At 34.1% G+C, this 5,438-nt stretch overlaps 1 long non-coding RNA gene across 1 annotated transcript; it reads left to right on the top strand.

Annotated features, from left to right (window-relative positions):
- Positions 1-3,065: 3,065 nt before the first annotated feature.
- Positions 3,066-4,829, top strand: LOC143711610 (uncharacterized). The gene is made up of 2 exons (XR_013194886.1): positions 3,066-3,322; positions 3,577-4,829. It is a non-coding gene; the product is annotated as an uncharacterized LOC143711610 (long non-coding RNA).
- Positions 4,830-5,438: the final 609 nt, after the last annotated feature.

Genomic DNA, 5,438 nt, shown 5'->3' with positions numbered 1-5,438 from the left:
AGTGTGCAAGGGAGATAACAGAACATATTTTAAATGCAGCAAGTTATAGCATACCAAGGAAAAAAATCATAAAAGGTAAGAAAAAGGTAGTGCCTTGGTGGAATGATGAATGTAGCAAAGTGGTTAAGGAGCGTAATAAGGCATTTAAAATATTACAGAAAAATTTAACAACCGAAAATCTTATTGAATATAAAAGGAAAAGAGCAATGGTTCGTAAAACTATTAAGGAAGCAAAAAAGAAAACATGGAGAGAGTATTGTTCCTCAATAGGTTCAGAAATAAAATTAAAGAATGTTTGGTCAATGTTTAGGAAAATGACGGGGAAAAGGGATGATGTTAAAATACCAGCTTTAGCTAGAGAACAGGAGATAGTAGTTTTAAATAAAGAAAAGGCAGATTTATTAGGCGAGACATTTGCTGCAGTTCATAATGGTGATCATCTAACAGACATTCATAGAAGGCAGAAGCTACAAAAACTTGGAAAGCATAAAAATATATTGGGAAAATGTAAAAAATGTACATCAACATTAGACATGAATATAACTGTGAAAGAAATTAAAACAGTATTGAAAGGGACAGGATATTCAGCTCCAGGGGAGGACCAATTATGCTATGCTATGTTTCGGCAGATACCGGAAGTTACATTGGAATTAATATTAAAATTATTCAATAAAATATGGAAAGAAGGTACAATACCAAATAGTTGGAAAAGGGCAACAATTTTACCATTTAATAAACCAGGGAAAGATCCAATCAGTCCAAATAATTACAGACCAATAGCTTTAACTTCTCATTTAAGTAAATGGATGGAGAAAATAGTGGTCAGTAGATTAGGGTTTGTTCTTGAACATAAGAAATTAATTAATGGATACCAGTGTGGATTTAGAATAGGGAGATCAACAATGGATGCATTAATTAGAGTCAGTAATGATATAGAGAAAGCGTTAAAAATGAAGGAGATAATGGTTGTAGTATTTTTTGATATAGAAAAAGCATATGATTCATTATGGAGAGAAGGGTTACTTATAAAAATAAAGCAGATGGGAATAGGTGGGAAGATGTATAATTGGATAGCAAATTTTTTGATGGATAGGAAAATAAGGGTGAAGATGGGGAACGATTATTCAAAAGAATTCAATGTGGAAAATGGAATACCTCAAGGTAGTGTAATAAGCCCAATTTTATTTAATATCATGATTAATGACATCTTTTCAGATACTGACAAATGTATTAAATCTGCATTATTTGCAGATGATGGGGCCATATGGATGAGAGGAAAGAATATAAAACATGTAGTAGGAAATATTAAGAAAGCAATTAATAAAGTAGAAAAATGGTCTTATGAATGGGGTTTTAAATTATCAGCAAACAAGTCTTGTTTTATGGTATTCACAAATAAGAGAAATATTGATATAGGAACAATGACATTATATGGACAGACGTTGGAAAGGGTTACAGAATTTAAATACCTAGGACTATGGTTAGATAGCTCTTATACATGGAAAACACATATAGATAACTTGGAAACTAAATGTAAGAAAGTTATAAATCTCTTAAAGGCTGTGGCTGGAAATAACTGGGGTGCAGATAGACAGTCATTATTAAACATATACAGGGCTCTTATGAGATCAATAATAGATTATGGCAGTTTTATTTATGGAGCAGCAGCTAAAACAACACTACAAAGGATAGATAGATTACAGAGTAGAGCTTTACGTATATGTACAGGAGCAGTGAAAACAACACCTATCAATGCTCTTTTAGTAGAGACTGGAGAAACTCCACTGGAAATGAGAAGAATGAAATTAGGTTTAGTATATTGGATGAAAATTAAAAGTAGTATGGATGAAAATGTAACTTCAACAATTCTAAAAACTTGTTGGGAATATTCAAAGTTCCATGGTAATGGATTTGGATGGGTTATAAGCAAATTGATTAAAGAGTTTGGATTAGAGGATAAGGAAATAGCACAATGTAATCCAATTAGTGTTGTTCCTCCATGGTTATTTCCTGAGATAAATGTAGACATGAGACTTCTTAAAATGAAAAATGAATGGAATTTAAACGAAATAGGGATACAGACTGATATATATTTAAGAAACTCTTATTATAATTACCTTAAAATATATTCAGATGGGTCTAAGAATTTAAAAGGGTGTGTGGGAATGGGAATATATATTCCTGAGTTCAAAATACATATTTCTAAAAGAATGTCAGATCAACTATCAGTTTTCACAGCAGAGATGGTGGCAGTTATATTGAGTTTACAATGGGTTGAGGAGGTTAGACCAGATAGGGTGGTGATATGCACGGATTCCAAAGCAGCTTTAGAAAGTATTCAGGGAGAAGGAAATAATAGGAAAGATTTAGTATTAGAAATTCAGCACAGTTTATTTAGATTATACAGGGGTGGCATTGATATTTGGTTTTGTTGGGTACCAGCACATGAAGGGGTAAAAGGAAATGAAAAGGCAGACAAATTAGCAAAAAGGGCTTTAGAGGAGGCAATAGCAATTACAATTCCTTTAGGGAAAGGGGAAGGAAAATCATTTATTAAGAGGAAAGAAATTGAAAATTGGCAAAAAAGGTGGAATGAAGATAAAAAAGGAAGAAGATTATATAAAGTACAAAAGTCAGTAGTAAAGAGAAATATTAATGAGAGAAACCGAAGGGAAGAAATAATAATGATCAGATTAAGAGTAGGTCATACTTATTTAAATGACAATTTATATTTAATAGGGAGGAAAAATAATGATAAATGTGAAGGATGTAGAGAGATAGAAAATATAGAACATGTATTGATGAACTGTAAAACATATGAACCTGAAAGGGAGAAATTGAGGAGTAGTTGAAAGGACAGGCCAAGAATGGAGTCTTAAAGGATTATTGGGAAATAAAGGAAATATAAAAGATATTTATAGATTAAGGAAAGCATTATTTATTTATCTTCAGAATACAAAATTAAAAAATAGAATTTAATAGATGTAAAACAATGTTGCTACACACTCATGAACAGTAGGTGGCGGTATGCACCTTAAGTTGCTTGCAATCCGCCATGATAGAAAAGAAGAAGAAGAAGAAGAAGAAGAAGCTTTGTCAGAGCAGCACCGCAGGGCTCATGTATTTCTGAGCCTCAAAATCACCCCGGCACCACATATAATTGTATTGCCAGCAGTGAAAGGTAAGAGCAACAATTCTGCCTACAGGCCAGAAAAAATATTCCTCTGAGGGTGTCACACTGTCTGTGGATTCAAGTCAACCCCGGAGATGAGGAAAGATATTAAGTGGAGACAAAAAAAGACGCTTTACAGAAAAAGACAAGGTGCATTATGGGCTAGTATTGACATTCTGAATAATGTTTAATCATTTATACATTATTTTGCTAGGCTAAATCAAAATGCATTCTGAGTTGTGTTGAATTGAATTGAGAATGCCTTTTAAAGTCCTGATTAAATTCAATTCCTGAATTTGAATTAAAGAAGCAAACAGAATTCTGTTAACATTTAAAGAATTAAAATGAATTTAAAATGAATTGAAATTCAAAGGCATTTTGTCTCATGTTATTTTTTGGCTTAGGGGACGAAACTAAGTGTGCACCTGAGACCCGCATCTCGCAAGGCGTGGTAAGCTGGTGCCTGCTTACGTCACACAGTACCACAACATCCAATAGGAAAATTCAACTGCAATAGCCACCGTTCAACTTGAAGAGGGTGCACTCGGACCTTTTTACCAAGGGGGTAATCCATCAGCCGGAAACTGAAGCCTCGCGGGAGCTGCCATTGTAGCAAAACTTCACCTGCTGTTAGCATTCCATTGACTCCCATTAATTTGGGCGTCACTTTGACAGCAAATAACTTTACATCTGAGGCGTCCAAAGACTTCATTTGTCCATTATTTATTTCTAAAGAAACACGACAATGTATAAAAGGCTCCATTACTTTGTATCTTACGTCATGGCCCCGTAGAAGCCGTTTTTGTAAAAATAGGCTAACGATTGCGTCATAACCACGCGACTTTCTGACGCACAATGGAGTCATTACCATAGAGACAGGAGGAGAAGCTCGCAGGCAATCTTTTACTGTCTATGAGGCAACCGGGGGGACATAGAGGCAAAAAGTCAAGGGATAAGCCCAGATAGATAGAGAGTCCATAAAAGAAACGGGACAAAATATTTCAACAACATTTTTGAGGAATTAGGTGATTCAGATTTGTCTTAGCACAGCTACTAAGATTTACAACTGTCAGACTGTCGTCATGCTCAGTTTGAGCCTGCGCAGTCGCTCAGCCATCAGGCAGGAAGTGCAATAATAGGGCTTCAGTCTTGTCCGTTGAAATCAATGGGGTCGCTGTGTCCATTTCTTTTACTGTCTATGGTTTTTACACCATATATTGTAGAATTAAAACACTTTATACCCAAATGTCAAAAAATTTACTCGAATCAATGAACAGCATTAATAAAGCCCCAGTCTCATTAACTTAAAGTTGTTTTAGGGTTTAGTTACCCTTTAAGAAAATGTCAAATCCTTTGAACACAAAGGCTTCTAAAACATTTATCATCTGTGTGATAAACCCCACCCATTTCTTACTGTTAATATCTGTATCTTTCAAACAGTGTTGTGTAAACAGTCCCTTATTGTGTTTTAGTTCTGTTTTCCTGTGTGACCTAAATTCAGTCTGTTTGATTCAAAATTCCATTCACTTTAGTCCGTGTTTTTATATCCTGTTTTGTTCAATTATTTGTCCTTTCACGTCTAAGGTAAGTGGTTGTATTGTTTCTCTCCAGCGATTTCTTGAGAATTGAAATTTTATTAAAATGAAAAATGTTTTGATTTTCTGTTTGTTTGTTGTGAACTTGGATTACAACCCATGACACATTTAATTGTAAGTTTTATTTTGTCAAGAACTTTGCCTTTGAATGTGGACTTGGAAGAAGAAGAAGAAGAAAAAAGCCTTAAAGTTTAAAGGTTCCAGCTTTCTCCTTGTTGTGGCCAATTAAAAAAAAAAAAAAAAAAAAAAATTTTTTTTTAAATTCCAACTCATAAACTGAAATAATGTGAATTTTGCACATTAAAGCATTCTAATCTAAATTTATTGACAACCTTTTTGTGTCCACATATTTTATTATTATGCATTCTTTTTATTTTACATCCATCGGTTGTCATCACTAGATTTCATTTCTTCAGAAAATGTTCAGCAAAAAAAGAAATTCTCGGAAGGCAATCATTAAGAGGTCAAAGCATGCATAGCAAGTTGCAGGAGAAACATAGATTGCCTGTCAGAGTAGCCATGGAGACTTCTTGTCGCACGTGTTCTTGGGTGTGCATGCTCACAACCCTCCCACTTACACATAGACTATTAATGACACTGTATCATCACAACCATTAGCTTAAATTGTCTTGAATATTTACCTGATTGCTAAGGAATGATATGGCTGATAG

The sequence above is a fragment of the Siphateles boraxobius genome, unplaced genomic scaffold (assembly GCF_051911475.1).
Source record: "Siphateles boraxobius isolate OS27281-9 unplaced genomic scaffold, OSU_SipBor_1 5, whole genome shotgun sequence".
NCBI classification, from domain to species: domain Eukaryota; kingdom Metazoa; phylum Chordata; class Actinopteri; order Cypriniformes; family Leuciscidae; genus Siphateles; species Siphateles boraxobius.
Note: the sequence above shows the minus strand (reverse complement) of the source record. Positions and strands in the feature narration are given on the sequence as shown.